General features: G+C 44.9%; 1 long non-coding RNA gene across 2 annotated transcripts in view; it reads left to right on the top strand.

The window, feature by feature from the left end:
- Positions 1 to 24,670, top strand: part of LOC141102476 (uncharacterized) — a 346,298-nt gene that overhangs the window by 165,300 nt on the left and 156,328 nt on the right. The window lies entirely within an intron of this gene.

Genomic DNA, 24,670 nt, shown 5'->3' with positions numbered 1-24,670 from the left:
CTCTTTTTGCATCCTGAGAGAAAGAAGATGTCGCTGTTGACCTGTGTTTCCTTTGTGATCAGGTTGGTTAACTCCTTATTACATCCATGGACATCTGATTACTGTCCCTTATGAGACAAACCCATAAAGACATTTTCATCTCGATGAGAGCCGGGAGTTTTCATTCTAGGCATCTGACGGTTCCAGTGTCCATCTCCATTGGTTGTTTATACAACACAAGCCTGTTTGACTCACATAACATATGTTCTTGTGTGTTTAAACGTTCCGGTAAGCCTCCTATATTTGTGGTGGTGGTTCCCTTCACTTCAGTTACACATCCTGGTTCACTGTTGGGATATCTATAATGAAGTTTGTCACAAGAAAGTTTTGATTTGTTCACAAGAAGCTTATGAACTATTCGCTGAAAATCGCCAGTTTGGTTTTCTTTTTTTTTTCATTTTATTTATTTTAAGCATAGGACATACTCAGAGCATACAAAAAAAATACATTACATATTTAAACATAATGATAACCTAAATTATTCTCATCCAGCAGAAGATTAATTTTATATCCAGAATAACTCTTCCTCCACCAATCTCCTGCCTACCCTATACTCTTGAGCTAGTCCCATTCAATTTTATACCTTTATCTAAACCCAAAAAAAAAAAAAAAAGGGAACCATATACCGATAACACTATATATACTAAAATAGATTGAAGAGTCAATCCCTGGAGATACCTTTCTCATACCCTTGCCCCCTAAGAAGAAAGGGGGAACATATAGACTCCTTTAATATATGCTTTAACTATTCAGATTCCCTTCTAAGAGGGCCCTTCCTTCCTCCGAGGCCAGAAAGGCATTCCAATAGGACCAAGTCTCGGAATAACTCTCTTGTTGATGCCTTGAGGACAGGACCAAATCCTCTAATTTGCTTATCTCTTTCACTTTATGTAACCACATCCCAAGACGTCGATCTCCATGTCAATGGAACACAAGCCTTGGCTGCATCTAAAAGATGCCGTATCACTGACTTCTTGTATATCTTTTCTGGTATCTGGGACACGTGTAAAAGAAAAAAGGCCAGGTCTTCTGGTATCCTACTGTTAGTGATAGTCTAAAGAATATGTCTGATCTCTGCCCAGAAGCTCTTTAATTTGGGGCAATCCCAAAAAATGTGCAACATCGTACCTCTATCTGATTGACATCTCCAGCAACGGTCAGATGAGTCGGGGAAAAACTTCTTCAACCTCTCTGGTGTTCTATACCACCGAGTAAGAATTTTAAAATTTGTCTCCTGCGTCTTCACACAAATAGACGATTCATGTGTAAACCTAAGAATTTGTTGTTTTTGTGTTATACTGAAGCTTTTCCCCAGCTCTCGTTCCGATTCCTGGACACATTTCAAAGGGACAGTTTCCCTTGCTACAGTTAATATCTCATAGTTGGCTGAAAGGATGTGTGATTTTGCTCCTGTCTCTGAACACAATTTCTCAAAATTATTAAGCGGCCTTTCAAACTGTCTCGGTGCCGGAAGGGTACTCAGGAAGTGTGTGATCTGGAGAGCACTCCATAATAATAATAATAATAATAATAATCCGAGTAACTCAATCATCTCCGTAACTGTCAGCCATTTCCCCCCTTTTATGTAATTATGCGCCTGTGTGCAGCCCACCTCAACTAGGTGTTTAAATGCCCTATCTTCTATCCCTGGGGGAAATAAGGGATTCCCCAATATTGGGTATAAGGGGGAGGTCTCAGGTGTTACACCAATATTAAGGGAGCATTGCCGCACTAATTTTGATAGTATTTCCTATCAGGGGATGTTTAATAAGCTCTTTAGAAATATGTGCCAAGCACCAGGGAGCCCTTCCCAGTATGACCGGTGACTGAGAATGCTCCATCTGTACCCAAAGCTTCAGATCCTTATGTCTATTCCAGTCAAAGACCCGACTAAGATGTATAGCCTGATGGTATTTACGTATATCGGGGACCGCCAATCCCCCCTGTCTTTTAGGACGTGTTCGTTGACTACTCTGTAAATGGGGCTGCTTGTATGCCCAAATAAAATCAAAAATTAATTTCTGACATTGTTTAAAATACATATATGGAATTCGTATTGGTAGTGCCTGTAAGAGGAAAAGAAATTTAGGGAGAATACTCATCTTGATAATGTTACATCGCCCTATCCAAGAATGCAGACCTAATTTCCATTTATTCAGTAAATTCTTCACTTTTTGAAGCAATGGAGGGAAATTTAACCCAAAAATCTTATCAATATTAGGTGCCAGCTGCGTACCCAGATATGTTAATGCTTTGTCTGTCCACTTAAATTTAAAGTTTTGCTTAAGATGTTCTATTGAGGTTTGAGGGCAATTAACCCCCATGGCTTCAGATTTAGTAAAGTTAATACGCAGGTTACAGAGAAAACTATACTCTTCAAACTCCTTCATTAAATTAGGAATCGTTATTAAAGGGTTTGTCAAGGAGAATATCATATCGTCTGCATATGCCGAAATCTTATAATTAGCCTCTCCTATCTGGACTCCTGTAATATCTTGATTTAACCTTATAGTACAGAGAAATAGTTCCAGTGATAGGGCAAAGAGGAGTGGAGAAAGGGGACATCCCTGGCGTGTTCCATTAGAAATCTGGAAGGCTTCTGATAGCACTCCATTGGCCCGTACTCGAGCCGCCGGATTGGAATAAATAGAAGTGATCCACTGCAACATTTTATTCCCGAAGCCTCCATATCGAAGGACTGTTCGCATAAAATTCCAGTTTACCCTATCGAAGGTCTTCTCCGCATATGTATTTAAAAACACAGCTTGCGACTGAGTTTTATTCACTACATACAGGAGATTAAGGACTTTTGTTGTATTGTCTCTTGTTTCACGAGTAGGGACAAATCCTACCTGGTCTAGATGTATCAGATACGGAATATACTGTTGAATCCTATTTGCCAAGACCTTTGTAAAAAGTTTGAAATCTACATTAAGTAAGGAGATCGGACAGTAACTTCCGCAACAAGCAGGGTCCTTTCCCTCTTTCGGGATTACCGTAATATGAGCTAGCGTTGTATCTTTTATAAATGTTGCAGAAGTTCCAAGGGCATTAAATAGTTTGAGCATATATGGAGCTAGTGAGGGAAAAAGGGTCTTATAATATTGGGCCGTCAGACCGTCAGGGCCTGGAGCCTTCCTCAATTTAATAGTTCTTAATGTCCCCTGAAGTTCTTCCATTGTTATCGGTTTGTCAAGATTATCTCTATCTGCCTCTGATAACTGAGGCATTAATGACCGTGAAAGGTACAGGTCTATTTGGGCTTGAGATGGTGGTTTATTCTGCAAATTGTACAGTGCCTTATAATATTCTTGGAATTCTTTGACTATGTCGTGTGGTTTTGTAACCCTAGACTTATTAGGTAATATCAGATGTGGAATATAATTCGTTTGCTTCTGCTCTCTTAATGTCCTCGCTAAAAGCCTCCCGCATTTGTCGCCTGACTCGTATGAAAATTTCCTACAAATCTGTAATGCGGCTTTGGCCCTATAGAAAAGAAGATCTGAGATTTGCGTTCTCTTGACATGGAGATCTCTCTCCACCAAAGGGGACAAGGACCGTTTATGACTGGTCTCTAACCTGGCAAGTTCCTCCAACAGTAGATTTAGTTGTTCCGCACGTTTTCGCTTAATCCTAGCCCCATGTTTGATTAATACTCCTCTAATAACCGCTTTGTGTGCTTCCCACACAATACCAGGGTCGCAGTCTGGGGTATCATTAATAGAGAAGTAAAAATCTAATTCTCTGATCACATCTTCCAGGACATCTTTGTCCTGTAAGAGGCTTTCGTTCAATCTCCATTGGGTTGATCTCATATTTCGAATCTCTTGCAAGTCATACGTCATGAAGATCGGTGCATGATCTGACCAAGTGATGGAGCCTATATTGGCCTCTCGTACTGAATGGAGTTGGGCATGTGGGACGAGAAAGTAGTCTATGCGAGAATAAGATTTATGGGGAGCCAAAAAAACGTATAATCTTTTTCTGTAGGATGTAGTAAGCGCCATATATCCATCAGTTGACCTTTATGTAAAGTTTGGGATATATGGTTACGTGCGCTACGGGAGATGGAAGACACTCCAGAGGAAGTGTCCTCTGTTGGGATCAAAGGGACATTTAAATCTCCCCCAATGATCAACTGGCCTTCCGTGAAATCATACAGTTGTTTAAGCACTTTGCCAATAAAGGTTTCTTGGTGGTCATTGGGGGCATACAAAGTTGCCAACGTGACGCCAACTTCTCCTACTTTTCCTTTCACGAACAGAAAGCGTCCTCCAGGGTCGCTTACCATATCTGTCAAACACCATGGTATCTTACTTGAAAGGAGGATTGAAACCCCCTTCGATTTTGCAGTTTGACTTGCGGCGTGATAGACCGCCGGGTATGCCCGACTTTTTAAAATAGGGATTTTATCATTTCTGAAATGTGTCTCCTGTATAAATACCACATCCGATCCAAAACGCTGCAAGTCCTGTAAGAGTATTCTCCTTTTTTCTGACGTATCTAAGCCTTTCGTGTTTAATGATATTATCTTTAAAGTATCCATAGGGTGACTCTACCTAACCACAGACAGTTAGGACAAAACAATAAAAAAAAAAAAAAAAAAAAAAAAACCAAGGGCAAAACTAGCAATGTCTTGCTAAAATTACGCTCACCGTTTAAACCCGGTATCTGAGCGTCACCTTAATTGGGGTTATGGACAGAAATAGTTGGCTGTAGAACTCCGGGGCTGTCTGCTCTTCCTAGTCTCTGAGCAGTTTATACATCGGGCCTAACCACAGAAAAGGATAAAAAAGAAAAAGGGGGTAGTAGAGAAAAGAAAAAATAAGCTGGATAGTAGGGAGGGGGGGAGGGCAGCTATCTAAATTCAAACTAGGACCAACCACGTTTTTTTCCTTTCTTTTTTTCCTTCTTTCTCTCACTCCTCTTAAAAAAAAAAAAAAAAAAAAAAGGGGGGGGGGGGGGTAAACTCCCCTTTTCTCTTTATCTATACCAATATTAATACCATCTTAGTCATTTATATATCAGAGAATTGGAGGCCTTTGGGAGGAAGAGAAAAAAAGAGAGGAAAGAGCAAGGAAGGAACAGGGACTTATCTCAAACAGACTTCCTTTTATATAGTGCTGTCCCTTTATAATGCTCCTATGATGAAACATTAAAAAAAATCTAGTATAATATTCCAAATGAGAGTATCAGTGAAAAAAAGAAAATAAGAAAGAAAAATTTATAACTACTGTGTTAATGTGAAATTGGTGCAATTAAAATTTATCGGAGGGAAAGGGGATGGAGAGGGGGGGGGGAGCAAACAGAGGGGAAGAACCCAAGCCCCTCCCCATCCCCCCACCCATATGGATTGCAATTACAGCAACCAAACCACAAATAGTGTTATTACCGTGTCATTTGTCTTCTCGTGCTTTGACCACCCACACAGAACCATAAAACAAAAAAAAAAAAAAAAAAAAAAGCTGTTCATTCCTAATATTATTATTATTATTATTATACAGGATTTATATAGTGCCGACAGTTTACACAGCGCTTTACAACATTAGGGCAGACAGTACAAGTACAATACAATTCAATACAGGAGGAATCAGAGGGCCCTGCTCGTTAGAGCTTACAATCTAGGAGGGACGGTCAAGTTATACAAAGGGTAATAGCTGTGGGGGATGAGCTAATGGAGAAAATAGTGCAGTTGTTAGATGGAGGCAGGATAGGCTTCTCTGAAGAGGAAAGTTTTCAGGGATCGCCTAAAAGTCTGACAGATTGGGGTAGGGAATTCCAGAGGATGGGCGAGGCTCGGGAGAAGTCCTGGAGGCGGATATGGGAGGAGGTGATGAGGGAGCTAGAGAGCAGGAGGTCTTGGGAGGAACGGAGATGGCGATTAGGTTGGTATTTTGAGACTAGGTTAGTGATGTAGCTGGGGGCAGAGTTGTGGATGGCTTTGTAACTTATTGTTAGTATTTTGAATTTAATTCGTTGGGCGAGTGGTAGCCAATGGAGGGATTGGCAGAGAGGGGTAGCGGACACTGAGCTGTTTGTAAGGTGGATGAGTCTGGCAGCAGCATTCATGATGGACTGAAGGGGGGATAGTCTGTTTAAAGGTAAGCCAATGAGGAGTGAGTTGCAGTAGTCAAGGCGAGAGATAACCAGGGAGTGAATCAGGAGCTTTGTGGTTTCATTGGTTAGAAAGGGACGTAGTTTAGAGATGTTGCGGAGGTTGAGGCGGCAAGCTTTGGAAAGTGATTGGATGTGGGGCTGAAAGGAGAGTTAAGAATCCAGGATAACACCTAGTACCATGACATGTGGGGACGGGTGGATGGTTTTGCCATTGCTCTTGACAGAGAAGTCGGGGGAAAAGGAACGTGGGGGAGGAAATATTATAAGCTCGGTTTTGGACAAGTTGAGTTTGAGGAAGTGGTGTGACATTCATACAGATATGTCGGTTAGTAAGTTGGTGATTTATATACCATATCCAAAAAAAAAAAAAAAACAGAATTCGGGGCTATCAACATGCCCTTCTTAAACACATTATCAATATAGTGTTATATACTTCATCCCTACAAATCCTAGTGAGAAAACCACAAAAAAAAGAAAAGCCACAACCACAACCTCTCAAATGTAGGAAACAAAAGAAAAAACACACAAAAACCCCCATTTACCTTCTCCTCCTCTTCCCCTATACCTCCCTCCTCCCCCCTTCCCTCCCCCTGCTTCCCTCCCAGCCACCATACCTGGGGGTGAAGCGTTGGCAAATGACCAATATCTATAAAAAAAAAAAAACATTCCATACAAATAAAAATTCCCGGTTATGTCATATCTCCTTATATGAAACATTGGTACTATCGTATAATTCCTAGCCTAAAATTCTATTAAGGCCCTTTGCCATAACCTCCTAATCTACCATATCTCTACTTTTTTTTCTTTTTTCCTCCTTCCTTCTCTACTCCCCTGCCCCCCCCTCTCTCTATATTCAAAAGATTAAATACTAATCCCCCATAGGGTTTTGAGATCCCCCTCGCGGCCATTGTTGGCGTTGTTGGGAGTCCCTCTGCAGTCTCTGTCTATTCAAGGAGCCCAAACGCCCCCCTGTATGCGGGATATATGCGAGCCAGTTGGAAATCTGGATAGGTGCCACATCTAGGAAATCAAAAAATCCCGGGAGGTCTTCTGGTGTAAAAACAGAGAAGGATATTGAGTCTCTGCGGAACCTCACTGACAGCGGGTATCCCCATCTATAGGTACACCCCCGTTCTTTAGCTAAATCCAAAATAGGACGTAAACTGGCTCTACGTTGGAGGGTTGCTCGGCATAAATCTGGTAGGACCTTAATAGCAGACCCTCTGAAGTCAATGTCCCCTGCTTCCCAAGCTGCTCTAAGTATCGCCTCTTTTTCTTGAAAACGGTGTACACGGCAGACAACGTCTCTCGGTTTCTCTGAATCTTTTGGTCTAGGGCCCGCAGCTCTATGAACTCTGTCTATGTCCACTACCTTTTCCGGTGATTTTAAAATTATCTGGATAACCGCCTTGATTATTTCCTGGAGGTCCTCAGTACCCCGTGTCTCCGGAATACCCCGAAGCCGCAGGTTATTTCTGCGGCTTCTGTCTTCAAGTTCCTCGGTATGGAGCTGGAGATCAACCGTCATGGCCGTCTGGGTGGCCAGTGCCTTTTCCAGTGTCCCCACCCGCTGTTCCACTAAGGATACTGTTTCCTCCCCCACCTTGGTTCTCTTTGAAAGTGTGTTGATATCGGTTCTTGCCGCTTGGATGTCTTGGCGGTGTGTTTCTTCTAGTCTCCGGATCAGAGCCTCGATATCCCGACAAGTAAGTAGTGTGCTTAACAGCGCTCTTATACCTCGGATGTCTCCCTCTAAACTGCCTCTGTTGCTGGGTTGCATACTGTATGCCGATTCCGGCGGGCTTACAGGGGGAGATGCCGGGTCCGCCATCGCTGAGTCTGTTTCACACGCTTTGCCCGGAGGCTCCATAATTTCCCTCGCACCTCCCCTCCGACCTTACAGCGTCTCTTGTGCCCTGCCCGGGATAGTACGTGAGGGTATAATAAGGTATTGTTGGATGTCCCCAGAACAATGCGGGGATGTACTCTCTCTTTTGCGGAGTGAGTCTGGTATCTGTTGCCAGCGTTCATACCGTAACGTCGGCCGCTAGTCTTTAAACATTATCCGAGCAGATCTACCAGCCCCGGAGCTCTAACAGAGCGTGTCTTCACCCGACCATGTCCAGGCCACTCCCCCCGCTCTGAGCAGTTTGGTTTTCTTTTGGACATTCACTATATGTTTTTGTTTATTACATTTGTTTAATTTTATTCACGTGTTATTTCGGTTCACTGCCCCTATTTGGCCTATGTGTCGCGTTATATTCTAAGGGCTACACTATTTGTTTCTCTCTGCTTTGCCATTTATCTAATTTGCTGTGTTAGCTGCTATCTTTAAGGGCAGCACTGAATTATTCGTTACACCATTCTGTAAACGATGATGCAAAAGGGATATGCGAAACTAAAAAGAGAGAGAAAACAAAAGAAAAAGAACTGCAAGAAAATTAACACTACACACCTGAAATACTGTGGTAAGACTGATAATTCCCAGATCCTAGCTGTGATTCCTCAGACAACCAGTGGAAGGTAGCCTGAAAATAAAAGGCGACATATGACGGCCCAAGGTCTAATCCTACCACTGAATAGATTATGGATACCTCATAGCTAGATGAGTAGCTGACAACTAATGATCTGAAGAAAAAAAAAAAAAAAAAGAAAGACAGTAATAAGAATGACATGATTGTGGAATATGTATGCAAATGATCAAACGAAATTGCGAGTTTGGAAATGCGTGAGTTCCACCATGGAGCCTTGTTGAGGAAGGCTGACAGAAACTGAAAGTGCAAACTGTTTGAACCATCATGCAAATGAACACGAAAAATGTAATTGGAAACAGACACAGGGCGAGTGTGAGGATCAGAATATGTGGAAGCAAAAAGGGGTCATAAGTTTGTGACAGAATTGAGAAAGAAGACCGTGTGATAGCGAACAAACATGGAAAACGTGCAGAGTTAAAAAAACAAAACTTTGAATCGTGCAGCATGACAGACAGCAGCTGAAAAGCCAGATTCAACCCGAAAAACAAAACCACAAAATCCGAACACGAAAAGAAAAGGAAAAGAGGAGAAAGGAAAACAACGAAAAGAACATCGCCTGTCTGGACAAGAAAATTTGAATGGCTTACCAATGGCAACGAGCGAGATCCTGAAAAACAAGACACGTGGTGTCTCTAGAAAGCGAGGATGAGTCGGCTTGGAGAGGTCAGGCGTATCGTGCACTGGAAACCGACAAGGAGATAGGGGAGTGAGTGGAATATATACCCCCCCAAGCTCCTCCCATTCAGGCCACCATGCTGGCCTTATATATACACTGTAAATATAAATATATACAGTGCCTTGAAAAAGTATTCATACCCCTTGAAATTTTCCACATTTTGTCATGTTACAACCAAAAATGTAAATAAGAAGTCCAGTATGGTGGCCTGAATGTATGGGAAGAGTCCAGGGGGCTATATAAGCAGACCACTCACCTGTGGTCCTTGTCAGTTCCAGTGCATGGTACCCTCCCACCCATTCCCCCTTTCAGGGCACTTCTCAACACATTCTCTCCACAATCATCCATTACTTATCTTGGGTATGCCCCTTTTTTGGCAGAACGACTAGACGACCAGGGCACAGCTCAGGTCTATGTTATGTTCTGGCATCTTTATATAGTTAGATAGTAGGTGAGGTTAAAAAAAGACACAAGTCCAACCTATGTGTGTGATTATATGTTAGTATTACATTGTATATCTAATAGTTTTTTAAACTAATTGATGCTTCCCGCTGAGACCACCACCTGTGGAAGGGAATTCCACATCCTTGCCGCTCTTACAGTAAAGAACCCTCTACGTAGTTTTTTCTAATTTTAATGAGTGGCCACGTGTCTTGTTAAACTCCCTTCCATGAAAAAGTTTTATCCCTATGGTGGGATCACCAGTTGGGATGAGCTTGATGTTCGGGTCGAACATGAGTTTGACTCAAACACCGGGTGTTCACCGAAGAACGAACACTATGGAGCATTTGCGGGAAATTTGAGCGCCCGCGGAATGCCCCATAATGCACTGCAAGATCGCAGTGCATTGCTGTATGTTGATTGGCCAAAGCATGCACCTGACCTGCATGCTTTGGCCAATCCCAGCGCCCTCTGCTAAGAGAGCCATAATTGGCCAAAGGTAGGGTGCCTTTGGCCAATCATGGCTCAGGGGGACTAAGTCCACGCCCCACACTATATAAGGCTGCCTACACGGCGGCCCTGTGTAATGTTGTTGGCGTGGACCGAGCGATAACTTGATTTAGATTAAACAGGCAGGTTATTCAGTTAGTGGCAGTGTATTTGATATGTACAGCGGGGACGGAAAGTATTCAGATCCCCTTAAATTTTTCACTCTGTTATATTGCAGCCATTTGCTAAAATCATTTAAGTTCATTTTTTTTCCTCATTAATGTACACACAGCACCCCATATTGACAGAAAAACACAGAATTGTTGACATTTTTGCAGGTTTATTAAAAAAGAAAAACTGAAGTATCACATGGTCCTAAGTATTCAGACCCTTTGCTGTGACACTCATATATTTAACTCAGGTGCTGTCCATTTCTTCTGATCATCCTTGAGATGGTTCTACACCTTCATTTGAATCCAGTTGTGTTTGATTATACTGATTGGACTTGATTAGGAAAGCCGCACACCTGTCTATATAAGACCTTACAGCTCACAGTGCATGTCAAAGCAAATAAGAATCATGAGGTCAAGGGAACTGCCTGAAGAGCTCAGAGACCGAATTGTGGCAAGGCACAGATCTGGCCAAGGTTACAAAAAAATTTCTGCTGCACTTAAGGTTCCTAGGAGCACAGTGGCCTCCATAATTCTTAAATGGAAGATGTTTGGGACGACCAGAACCCTTCCCAGAGCTGGCCGTCCGGCCAAACTGAGCTATCGGGGGAGAAGAGCCTTGGTGAGAGAGATGGTGAGAAATAAGATTCTCTGGTCTGATGAGACCAAGATAGAACTTTTTGGCCTTAATTCTAAGTGGTATGTGTGGAGAAAACCAGGCACTGCTCATCACCTGTCCAATATAGTCCCAACAGTGAAGCATGGTGGTGGCAGCATCATGCTGTGGGGGTGTTTTTCAGCTGCAGGGACAGGACGACTGGTTCGAGGGAAAGATGAATGCGGCCAAGTACAGGGATATCCTGGACGAAAACCTTCTCCAGAGTCCTCAGGACCTCAGACTGGGCCGAAGGTTTACCTTCCAACAAGACAATGACCCTAAGCACACAGCTAAAATAAAGAAGGAGTGGCTTCACAACAACTCCGTGGCTGTTCTTGAATGGCCCAGCCAGAGCCCTGACTTAAACCCAATTGAGCATCTCTGGAGAGACCTAAAAATGGCTCTCCACCAACATTTACCATCCAACCTGACAGAACTGGAGAGGATCTGCAAGGAGGAATGGCAGAGGATCCCCAAATCCAGGTGTAAAAAACTTGTTGCATTTTTTCCAAAAAGACTCATGACTGTATTAGATCAAAAGGGTGCTTCTACTAAATATTGAGCAAAGGGTCTGAATACTTAGGACCATGTGATATTTGAGTCTCTTTTTTTAATAAATCTGCAAAAATGTCAACAATTCTGTGTTTTTCTGTCAATATGGGGTGCTGTGTGTACATTGAGGAAAAAAATTAACTTAAATGACTTTAGCAAATGGCTGCAATATAACAAAGAGTGAAAACTTTAAGGGGGTCTAAATACTTTCCGCCCCCACTGTATAATATATATATATATATATATATATATATGTGTGTATATATATATATATATATATATATATATATATACTCTGCAACACCAGTCAGTGTAGCCTAGCTCTACATTCTACAGTGCATTCCGTGGTGTACTATTTCTAATCTACTTCAGGCATTGTATTTGAGATAGATTATAGATAGATAGATATATATAGAGAGAGAGAGAGAGCATTGGCCTGTAGCAGGGTCTTTATCATTTCCTCCATCTTCAGAAATTGCCTGCTGAATCCACCACGTGTGGGGAGATTAGCTTGTGGGCATCACCTTTTCTTGAAATGAAGGTCAGCGTACAGGCAGTTTCTTTAAAATCTGGCAGGTTGCCAGATATATACTCTGCATATATACTCTGCATCCAGTCAGTGTAGCCTAGCTCTACATTCTACAGTGCATTCCGTGGTGTACTATTTCTAATCTACTTCAGGCATTGTATTTGAGATAGATAGATAGATAGATAGATAGATAGATAGATAGATAGATAGATAGATAGATAGATAGATAGATAGATAGATAGAGAGCATTGGCCTGTAGCAGGGTCTTTATCATTTCCTCCATCTTCAGAAATTGCCTGCTGAATCCATAACGTGTGGGGAGATTAGCTTGTGGGCATCACCTTTTCTCGAAATGAAGGTCAGCGTACAGGCAGTTTCTTTAAAATCTGGCAGGTTGCGAGCTTTATTTACAGGTGGTTTGCAAAGTCATAAAAATAAACAAAACCATAAAACAAATCCTTGCCGTCCGGCACTAAACAAAACAGTACACTGCTCTCTATACAGTGTGGGGGCTGGTCCACATCACTCACAAAACATGAGGTAAAGCAAACCTTCGTTTTCAATCCAAACAAACAGGGCTCCTCTCTGTCAGATTCCCAGGACAGAGCCCTGCTGTGCTCTCTTCCTGGTCATTTAAAGTCCACCTGAGCATTGGCTCAAGTGGAACAGAAGACCTGGATCAGAACCAAGCCTGCCACAGAGGCTGCAAAAATCTGGGCTGGACCTCACCTCGCATACCTTCACATATCCTCCCCCTCTGCTCAAGCCCCTGTGGCTGAGCAATTGTCCCAAATATACAGTGCATGCGGGAGAGGGCAACTGCATTGTTTTGGAGCTTGCCCGGCCTATGCTCTACTGTAAATTTAAAGGGCTGTAAAGCCAGGAACCACCTTGTCACGCAGCCATTTTTCTCTCTGTTGTCACACATCTACTTTAGGGGAGCATGGTTGGTGACCAGCTTAAATGACCTCCCAACAAGTAATACTTCAGGGTATCTAAGGCCCATTTAATAGCGAGACACACCTTTTCGACAATGGCATAGGTTTTTTTTGTGCTTGTTCAGTTTCCGGCTCAGGTATACAACCAGGTGTTCCTCACCATCTCTGTTCTTGGATACTACAGCCCCTAGTCCCACCTCAGAGGCGTCTACAAACTCCGTTTGTACTACGTACTACAAACTCCTTTGTGAAGTCCGGGGTCACTAGCACCGCTAGTACACAAAGGGCCCAGTTTCATTTCTGGAATGCCTCCTCTGCTTCAGGATGCCATTTAGCTATGACCGACCCTATACCCTTTGTCAGGTCTGTCAGGGGGGCAGCAATGGTGGCAAAGTTACCATCTGTAATACCCCGTAATGCCCAGGAAGGCCCAAACTTGTTTTTTGTTTACCGGTTGGGGCCATTTTTGAATTGCCTCAACCTTATTGGTCTGAGTCTTGACCAGTCCCCAGCCAATAACGTACCCAAGGTATTTGGCCTCCTCCAGGCCTATGGCAACTTTTTTGGGTTGGCCGTGAGACCTGCTTTCCAAAGGGAATGTACCACTGCTTGTACTCAGAGCAGGTGTGATTCCCAATCTGGGCTGTGGATGACCACATTGTCCAAATAAGCAGCTGCATACAGGCGATGTGGTCTCAAAGTTTTGTCCATCATTCGCTGGAATGATGCAGGGGCTCCATGCAGACCAAAAGGCACTTGCTTGTACTGAAACGAGCCCTCAAGAGTGGAAAAGGCTGAGTCTTCTCCTTGGATGATTCAGTTAGCAGTATTTGCCAATAGCCTTTCGTTAGGTCTAGGGTTGTTATGTAGCGAGCCTGTCCCAACCTGTCCACGAGTTTGTCGACCCGAGGCATCGGGTATGCATCGAACTTAGAGACACTGTTGAGTTTCCTAAAGTTGTTACAAAACCTGATAGTGCCATCAGGTTTTGAGACCAGCACTATGGGGCTTGGCCACTCACTGTGGGACTCTTCTATCACGTCCAACTCTAACATATTTTTGATTTCCTTCGCGACTGCCTCTCGCCTGGCCTCTGGGATTCTATATGGCTTTACATTTACGTGAACCCCGGGTTCCGTCACATGTCATGCTGGATCACGTTGGTCAGCCTGGGTAAGGGGGAGAAAAAGTCTCTATTTTTGTACACAAACACCCTAACGTCACTTTGTTGTGCCATGGACAGGGAATCCGTTTTGGGGACATCAGGTGTCGCCGGTACCCAGTCTGTGGGAGGTGGGGATGCGGCCAGTAAAGTCTCTCTGTCCTTCCAGGGCTTTAAAAGATTCACATGATAAATTTGGTGTGGTTTCCTTTTCCCTGGCTGGTAGACTTTGTAGTTTACCTCCCCCACCCCTTCAACAACCTCAAAAGGACCCTGCCACTTGGCTAGGAACTTGCTTTCCACCGTGGGCACCAGTATCAACACTCTGTCCACGGGGCTGAAAGTACGGACCTTGGCACCCCGATCATAGACCCTTCTCTGAGCCCCCTGGGCTCGCTCCATATGTTCTCGTACCAGGGGCAAGACAGCTGCGATTCGATTCTGTATCAAGGAGACATGCTCTATGATGCTTCTATATGGGGTGGCCTCTCCTTCCCATATTTCTTTGGCGACATCTAGTAGCCCCCTGGAATGTTTACCATACAAGAGCTCAAAGGGGGAATAGCCTGTGGATGCCTGCGGAACCTCACGTATGGCAAACATGAGATAAGGTAGCAAAAAATCCCAGTTTCTCCCATCTTTGTCGACCACCTTTTTCAGCATACTTTTCAAAGTTTTATTAAATCTTTTGACAAGACCATCTGTTTGGGGGTGGTAGACAGAGGTACGGAGATGGGAGATTTTGTATAACTTACAGTTCCTTGGTAACCCTGGACATAAAGGGGTGCCCTGATCAGTTAAGCCCTCTTTTGGGATCCCCACTCTACTGCACACCTGGACTAGCTCCTTGGTGATAGCTTTAGCCAGGGTGTTACGCAAGGGAATGGCCTCAGGATAGCGAGTCGCATAGTCAAGGATTACCAAATTATGCTGGTGACCCCGGGCAGACTTCACTACCGGCCCCACCAGGTCCTTGCCAATTCTCCCAAAAGGAACCTTGATTATTGGTAGAGGAACAAGGAGACTGCAAAAATGTGGCAATGGTGCCAACATTTGGCACTCGGGCCGCGATTCACAGTACTCCCTGACATCTGCATACAACCCGGGCCAGAAAAATCTCTGGGCGATTCTCTCCCTGGTCTTTTCGATACAGAGATGTCCCCCATTACATGACCATGGGCCAGGTCTAGCACCACCCTATGGAAGGGTTTGGGAACCAGTAGCTGTTCTACCACGTCCCCTCCCCATTTTATCACCCGATACAGTAAGTGGTTTTTAAGGGCTATGTAGGGGAGAGACACCCACCAATTAGGATCCACCGGTTCCCCATCCACCATCTTAATGTTTTCTCTGGCTCTCATGAGGGTGGCATCTCTGAGTTGCTCCATACAGAAATCCTCTCTCCTGACCTCTAAGTCGGGTACCACATTCTGGCTACTCATTGTCAGGGTCAGAGGTGTTCTCCTGTTCGTTTCCCTCGGGCTGGGAGCTAGCTTCCAGGTCCTCCAGCTCCCCAGCCATGACAGGGAAAGGAACAGGATCTCCGGCTTCTTTGATCCCACCAACAGCATCCCCTTCCTTTTGGCAAAAAGGGTCTGGTGAGAGTTTCCGTGCTTCCCAAGCAGGGGGAGCTCTACCTACCAGCATACCTTTGCTCTCCCATAAATTCCAAAAATGGGGAAAATCTCTCCCCACTAAAGCTTCATGAAGCAGTAAAGGTACCACCCCCACTGAATGTGTTACACTGCCCCAGGGGGTATCAACCTCAACCACCGCTGTCTGGTAGTCCCCATGGATGCAAATTACCCCAATAGTACTGGGGTATAGTTTTGTGGGGTTTACATGATCATCCCTGACTAGGGTCACCACACTACCAGAGTTTAGCAGGGCTGTGAGTGGCTTCCCATCCAATAAATATAACACACATTTGTTTTTCAATGCGAGTCTGACATGATGCAGTGCATGCAACCTGTGCAAACAGAGACATGCGTCTTTTCATATAAGCATAATCGCATTGCATAAGTTCATCATTTATAGGACAGTTTGCAGCAATATGCCCTAATGCATGGCAACGAAAACACCGTATATGCTCTACCCCCAGTCCTCTAAACGGTCCCAAAGACCTTCCTGGCTTCTTTGGCCAGTCTCCAGGTCTAGGACCCACAGTCTCATCAGCCGTAACAACAGTCTTATTTAACTTCCCCATGCTCTTGAACCCGGGAACAGTCTTACCAGAATGGCTGGGCGATCTTGTACCCCTAAACACACCGAAGTGGGGCGTGAACGGGTTCACCAAGTCCTCAGTAGCAATGTACCTCTCCACTAGGTCCACCAACTGGGTTGCAGTTTTGGGGTTCCCCTGTCTGACCCACTTCCTCAGAGAAGCAGGGAGCGCCTGCAGGTACTGGTCCATTACCACACACTCCACGATCTGAGGGCCTGTCAAAGACTCCGGCTGCAACCACTTCCTGGTGAGGAGGACTAAGTCAAACATTTGAGAACAGGGTGGCTGGTTGCTGGAGTAGGTCCAGTGATGCACGCGCTGGGCCCGGACTGCCATAGTGACACCCAAGCGTGCGAGTATCTCTGTCTTCAGAGTCTCAAAGTCCTGGGCCTTATCCGGTTCCAGATCAAAATAGGCCTTTTGAGGTTCAACTGTCAAAAATGGGGCCAACAGACTCGCCCACTATTCTTTTGGCCATCCTTCATGGACAGCAACTCTCAAAAGTCACAAGGAATGCCTCAACATCATCAGCAGGTGTCATTTTCTGTAGGTGGTAGGGGGCCCGTACCATCTTCGGTTCCACTGGCACAGGAGGTGCGGACCCCTTTTTCAGTTCCACTAGAGCTCCTGCTGGGCGGCCTGTTGTGCTGCAGCGACCTCTGCGACTTGGCGGTGCATCTCTTGCTGGGCCACCTGTTGTGCTGCAGCGGCCTCTGTGACTTGGCAGTTGGTTTCCCGCTGAACTGCATTGGTCCATAGCAGGGCCTTTATCATTCCCTCCATCTTCAGAAATTGCCTGCTGAATCCACCACGTGTGGGGAGATTAGCTCGTGGGGATCACCTTCTCTCGAAATGAAGATCAGCGTACAGGCAGTTTCTTTAAAATCTGGCATGTTGTGAGCTTTATTTACAGGTGGTTTGCAAAGTCATAAAAATAAACAAAACAGTAAAACTAAAACTAAACAGTACACTGCTCTCTATACGGTGTGGGGCTGGTCCCAGTCACCCACAAAACATGAGGTAAACCAAACCTTTGTTTTCAATCCAAACAATGCTCCTCTCTCTCAGATTCCCTTCTGAGTCTCAGGCCAGAGCCCGGCTGTGCTCTCTTCCTGGTCATTTAAAGTCCACCTGAGCATGGACTCAAGTGGACCAGAAGACCCGGACCGGAACCAAGCCTGCCACAGAAGCTGGAAAAATCTGGGCTGGATTCTGGTTCAGTCTCTGACAATAAAACAAATGTGAGGTGAAATATACCGATTATTGATGACCTCGCCTCGCATACCGTCAATATATATATATATATATATATATATATATATATATATATATATATATATATATATATATATATATATATATATATATATATATATATATATATATATATATATTCTGCATCCAGTCAGTGTAGCCTAGATCTACATTCTACAGTGCATTCTGTGGTGTACTACTTCTAATCTACTTCAGACCTTGTATTTGAGATAGATTATATATATATATATATATATATATATATATATATATATATATATATATATATATATATATATATATATATATATATATATATATATAAGGATTTGTTTTACTGTTTTTTTTATTTTTATGACTTTGCAAACCACCTGTAAATAAAGCTCGCAACCCGCCAGATTTTAAAGAAACTGCCTGTACGCTGACCTTCATTTCGAGAAAAGGTGATGCCCATGAGCTAACCTCCCCACATGTGGTGGATTCAGCAGGCAATTTCTGAAGATGGAGGAAATGTTAAAGACCCTGCTACAGGCCAATGCTCTCTCTCTCTCTCTCTCCAATCTATCTCAAATACAATGCCTGTAGTAGATTAGAAATAGTACACCACAGAATGCACTGTAGAATGTAGATCTAGGCTACACTGACTGGATGCTGTAGAGTATATATATATATATATATATATATATATATATATATATATATATATACACACACACACACACACACACTTAGTCTAATATATATATATATTACGTGGTGTACTGTTTCTTTTTTTTTTCAAATATAAAGTTTATTACACTCCAAACACAGGCGGGGAGCCCACCAGTACAGATTGTTACATTTGAGGAACAAACCATGGTGCATATATTATTCGTAGAGGAGCGGTATACAGATCAGGATATACAAGCATAACCGTTATATACATGTACATTAGCTACCATTAAGGTATATTCTATGGCAGTCCTCAGTTCATCGTGGGAGTTCCTGATAGTGGTGGTCCCCACCTAACTTTTCACTTTCCATTAGAAGGGGTGGGGAGGAAGAAACTAAAGCACTTATAGAGTATAGGAGAGATAAGGAAGGAGGCAGATGGAAAATGAGAGAAGTAAGGGGGGGGAGACACGGCGGCGGATTGGAGCTCTCATTAAATCCAGTCGAGAGGTCGCCACACGAGGGGGGTCAGGTCAGAAGTTGTTGACCCTCATCAGAAAGTATGAACATGTTCCAAATGTCCCATGTCTGCTTAAATAGCTCTTGCTTATGTTGTGCTGTCAGTATCAAGTCCTCCATCTGCTTAATTTCCTCTACTCTCCGGAGCCAGGATTTTATAAGGGGGGGGTAGGTCTGCTTCCATAGAATGGGAATGCAACCTTTCGCTGCATTAAGGAGATGTCGGACGAGTGATTTTTTATAAGACTTAATGGGTACCGGAGATAGGTGGAAAAGGAAGAATGCGGGGTCGTCTGGTATTACGTAGTCAGTGAATTTTTGAGTGATTCGCCTAACCTCTCTCCAGTAGGTCTGTATCTTGGGGCAGGTCCAGAAGATATGGATCAAGGTTCCCTCCCCCTCCTCGCAACGCCAGCACAAACCAGAGGAACTCGGGTAGTATTTTCTAAGTCTAGATGGCGTCATGTACCACCTAGTGAGCAATTTGAAGTTGGATTCCTGTACTGTAGAGCAGAGCGATGATTTGAGGGAGAGGGAGATGATCCGGGTCCTCTGTGAGGGAGAGAAGGTACGTTTTAGATCCTCTTCCCACCTGTCTAGGCAAGTCAAGTGGGGTTGCGTCTTTGGTGTGTTTAGTAATACGTACGTTTGTGATAAGATGTGGGCCAATGGGGATTCCTCAGCACAGAGTACCTCAAATGGCGTTAATTCTCGAGCGAAATTGTGTGGTTCTGGAAGTGAGTGGAGGAAGTGGTGTAATTGTAGAGCTTTCCAGAAGGTTAGGCGGTACTGGCCTGTTGGGTTACCTAGGTCTTCTAAGGTTGGCCACTTCCCTTCACATAGAAATTTAATTGCACAGTCTTTACCGTTTTCTCTAAGGGGCATGAATTCCGCCGTTTTCATACCCGGCTCGAATTTGGGGTTGTCCAAAATGGGGAGGAGGGGAGATGTCTTGGAAGTGAGAGTTGCTTGTGCGTCTGCTTGGTGGCTATTTCTCAGAGTGGTACCTATAAGGGGGTGAGTTTTTAGGGAACTTGGAAGGTCGCCATCACACCACAGCGCTCCCCCCAGAGGCACAGCCGATTGTGATTGTTCCAGTTGTACCCACAATTTGGAGGTACTATTTCTCCTCCAATCGAGTATGCGTCCTAGGTGTGAGGCCATGTAGTATAGGCGGATATCAGGCATTGCCAGTCCCCCACAGTGTTTGGGTAGGATCAGCTGTGAGCGGCGTAAACGCGGTCTTTTGTGTGCCCAAATGAATCTGGTGAAGAGTGTATGGGTCTGCCTGAAGTAGGAGGATGGGATATGGATTGGTAAGGCTTGAATCAGGTATAAGAATTTTGGTAGGATACTCATTTTAAGTAGGTTGCATCTCCCGAACCAGGAGTGAAAGCCTGTGTGCCATCTGTCTAATAAAGTCCGGGTCTTTGTCAGTAGTGGGGGGAAGTTTAGATCAAACGTCTGTGTCACGTCGGGGGGAATAAGCGTGCCCAAGTACTTAAGAGCTGATGAGGTCCACCTAAATTTAAAGTTTGATTGAAGCTCCATTAGGATGTTATGGGGGACTGACACTCCCATTGCCTCGGACTTAGAGAAGTTTATTTTTAGGTTCGAGATCTCTCCATATATTTTGAATTCACGCATTAGATTGGGGAGTGAGATTCTAGGGTTCGTCAGGGAGAACAGAAGGTCATCAGCATATGCTGAGATCTTGCAGTTCGTATTACCCACTTGAAGACCTGCTATGTCTGGGTGTGACCTAATCTTGCAAAGGAAGGGTTCAAGGGAAAGGGCAAAGAGCAGGGGGGACAAAGGACACCCCTGTCTTGTGCCATTTCTGATGGGGAAAGGGTTAGACAGTATACCATTGGCCTTTACTTGTGCTGATGGGGTCGAGTAAATGCTGCCAATCCATTTCAGCATTCTGTCTCCCAGACCGACGTGACGGAGGACCGAAAACATGTAGTTCCAGTGCACCCTGTCGAAGGCCTTCTCCGCATCTGTACTAACAAAGATGCTGGGGATTTTCTTAGACTTTGCTACATGGACAAGGTTGAGGACTTTAATGGTATTATCTCTAGCTTCTCTGGATGGAATAAACCCCACTTGATCCAGATGGATCAGGGAGTTGAGATGAGTTGCTAACCTATTCGCTATAATTTTGGAAAATATTTTAAGGTCAACGTTCAAAAGGGAAATGGGACGATAGCTGCCACATGAGCATGGATCTTTCCCCTCCTTGTGGATTAAGGAAATGTGAGCTTTGAGAGTGTCGGTGGGGAATTTGGATTTTACCCCTAGAATGTAAAGAATGTCACAAGTCTTGGACCTAGAATCGTGAGGAAAGTCTTATAGTACTGGATTGTATAACTGTCCGGTCCTGGTGCTTTTCCTATTTTCATGGATTTTACTGCTGTTTGTAACTCTTCCAATGTGATTGGTTCATCTAACAGGTTCTTAGTTTCTGTAGGCAGTGTGGGGATTTGGGCTGTCGATACGTATTCATCAATGTCCGCTAAGCCAGTGAGGGGGGCGGGTAGATTGTATAGGTCAGAGTAGAAGGTTTCGAAACCCTTTGCAATTTGTTTCGGGATGGTGGCCTTCGTGCCGTCAGGTAATGTTATCTGTGGGATGTATGAGGCTGCTTTAGTTTCCCTCACCGATCTAGCTAACAGCTTACCACATTTCTCTCCCGACTCGTAAGACAGCTTGCGGCAGAACTGCAAGGCAGCCTTTGCTTTATAAAGGAGTAAGTCATTAATTTGAGCTCGTATATTTCCCAGCTTCGTCTCCAGGTTCTGGGAGGGCTGCTGTTTATGTTGGGATTCTATAATAGCCAGATCAGAGAGCAACTCGGTAAGCTGTAAATTTCTCTTCTTTTTAATCGTGGCCCCGTGTTTAATAAGTACACCTCTCAATACACATTTGTGAGCCTCCCATAGAATGCCAGGGTCACAACCTTGGGTATCATTTTCCTGGATGTATGTATCTATGGCATTTGGACACATCTCCCAGCACCTCCGGAATCTGCAGCAGACTCTCATTCAGTCGCCAGAAGAGCGACCTAGGTGAGGGTCTCTCAGTAAGGTTGTACGTGAGGTGGAGTGATCCGACCATGTGATCTGACCGATTGTGGGAGTAACCACCAGGTGCAGCTGGTCATGTGGTACCAGGAAGAGGTCTATTCTTGAATATACCTTATGAGGGGGGAGAAGAAGGTATAGTCCCTCTCTCCTGAGTGCTGGAGCCTCCAGATATCTAGCAGATGGGCATTATGCATGGATTGTCTAATGCATTTCCGATGTGACTGTGACAGAGAGGAGGTGCCCGAAGACGTGTCCACCGAGGGATCCAGTGGTGCATTAAAATCACCTCCCAAGATTAGTTGGCCTTCTCTGTACTCCATGAGTTTCTTAATTGTGTGCCTGATAAAGGTTGCCTGTTGCTCATTGGGGGCATACAGGGTAGCCAACGTAAATTGGGCTTCCCCTATCTGTCCCTTTAAGAACAAGTAGCGTCCCTCTGGGTCTGCCAGCATTCCCTGGAAACGCCAAGGCAACCTATTGGAGACCAGGATCGAAGCGCCTCTAGATTTGGCGCCACAATGCGTGGAGTGGTAGGCATATGGGAAGGTTCTATTCTGAAGTGCAGGGGATTTATTTGTTTTAAAATGGGTCTCTTGTACAAACGCAATGTCTGTACGTGATTTTTTAAGATCATGCAGCAGCATGCGCCTTTTTTCCGGGGTGTTAAGCCCTTTAGCGTTAAGGGATGTCACCTTAATGGTATCTCCCGCCATGTCTTCCTGGGGAGTGGGGGAGAAAAAAAAAAAAAATTAACAAAAGTTATAGGAGAGGGTAATGGAGGGGAGGGGGAGAAAGTGGGGGGGTAGAAAGAGAGGGGGAAGAAGTATAAGGTGTTAGATCAGCAACTACTCACACTGTTGCCGTCTCACCTAGCAGGTCTAAATTAGTAAGACAGTGCTTACTTATAATGCATAACACCCTGAAAAACTAGGCGTAAGCAAAGGCCTACGTGGGGTGTGAATGGAAATCGCCCGTAGGTGAGGTCCCGGGACTCCCTCCCATCCTGGTCCACGGAAGAAGCACTATTAAACTTGTACATACTATAGTCAAACAAGGAAAACAAATGAAATGAAGATAAATGCCCCGGCTATCCCTGGGGCTCAACCTCAAGAAAGGCGGGGACGGGTCTCCTCCCCCCCACCGCGGCCAACCTCCGTGGCTGGTCGGTGATCCGCCGAAGGCAGATCTCCCCCAGCCAGTCTCCAATCTACACGCCTAGCGGCAGATCTGGATAGTCTCACCGGAGAATGTCAACACCAGCGGGGAGACGAGAGCCTCCCCCTCCAGAGTACCTTAGTATAATGCAGTCTAAGCAATCCCCCCTCTCTCCCACAGCCAGACATCCCCCTCAGTAAACCAAATATCCCCTCGAGTGTACCCCACACTTAGTGTAGGCTAGACATATGTTTAGTCTGATAAGCCCCAACAAGATCTCCCCTCCTATCAAACATAACTATAACGAAAAAGTTTTAAAACTCAAAACATAAGGAGAGGAAGGCTAGTGAGTGTGGGGTAAAGGTTACCTCACGACTGGCTCACAAGCCACGGCTCAGGGTAGACACATAGAAAGGGAATTCTGAGCTAGTCAGGTTGAGTCATTCACCAATGTAACTTCATTTCAGACAAGTTCTTCCAGGGAGGACCGTGTCCGGCAGCTGCAGACAGTTCCGTGTCCGTGGTGTTAGAGGGTATCCTGCACTCTTTGTAAAAAGGGTGACACAGGGGGACCATTGTGGCTGATGGATGGGTAGCAGCACCTCCAGGGCTGTGGGCTGAGGCAAGCACAATCAGTCTGTGCCGACACCTGAAGCTGATCACGAGTTCGTGCCATAGCCTCAGGGATCTGTGACGTGAGGGGTTAAGGAGAGAGGGCCTGTTCAGGACATGGCTCCTAATGGGAAGGGGGCAAAGCGCAAGAAGTCTGTGAGGGACTCTCAAGGGGGGATGACAACAGGGGCCATGACAGGAGGGGGTCATTTAAGAACTATCCATAGAACCATGGAGTGACCGCTCCTGCGGTGTGGGGGAGAGGTGACAAGCAAAAGTGTACTCACGCTTCCCGCTGGCTCTCCTGGGAGAGAGATTGAGGGCAACGTCCACCTCTCTGCGTTCTCTGCGGTCTTGGTGCCTGGTGTCTCAGTGTATTAGGCCGACCGGGTGCTCTAGGTAGGTAGTCCAGCCAGTTGGGAATTTCGATCGGATCCGTGCCTAAGAAGTCAAAGACAGCAGGTAGGGATTCAGGAGAGCGTAGGAGGAAAGATCTCTGTTCCTTGATGAAGGTGACAGACAGCGGGAAGCCCCAACGATAAGTGGCCAGATCTAGTAGAGGCTTTAGAATGGCTCGGTGGATGAGTGTTGATCTAGAGATATTAGTGAGTAGTTTCACTTGCGCGCCATCAAATTCCAAATCTCCCGCTTCCCAGGCTCCACGTGCAATGATCTCCTTGTGGGTATAGTGATGTAGACGGCAGATCACGTCTCTGGGTCTGGTCGGATCCGATGATCTGGGGCCCAGGGCCCTATGGACGCGATCAATTTCGACCCGCTCTGGCAGGCGGTCTCCTGCCACCCTACGAAAGATGTCCGTCACTGTGGCTTGGAGATCTGCTTGCCCCGTAGCTTCTGGGA

Source organism: Aquarana catesbeiana, linkage group LG07, assembly GCF_042186555.1.
Source record: "Aquarana catesbeiana isolate 2022-GZ linkage group LG07, ASM4218655v1, whole genome shotgun sequence".
Taxonomy (NCBI): Eukaryota; Metazoa; Chordata; class Amphibia; order Anura; family Ranidae; genus Aquarana; species Aquarana catesbeiana.
Note: the sequence above shows the minus strand (reverse complement) of the source record. Positions and strands in the feature narration are given on the sequence as shown.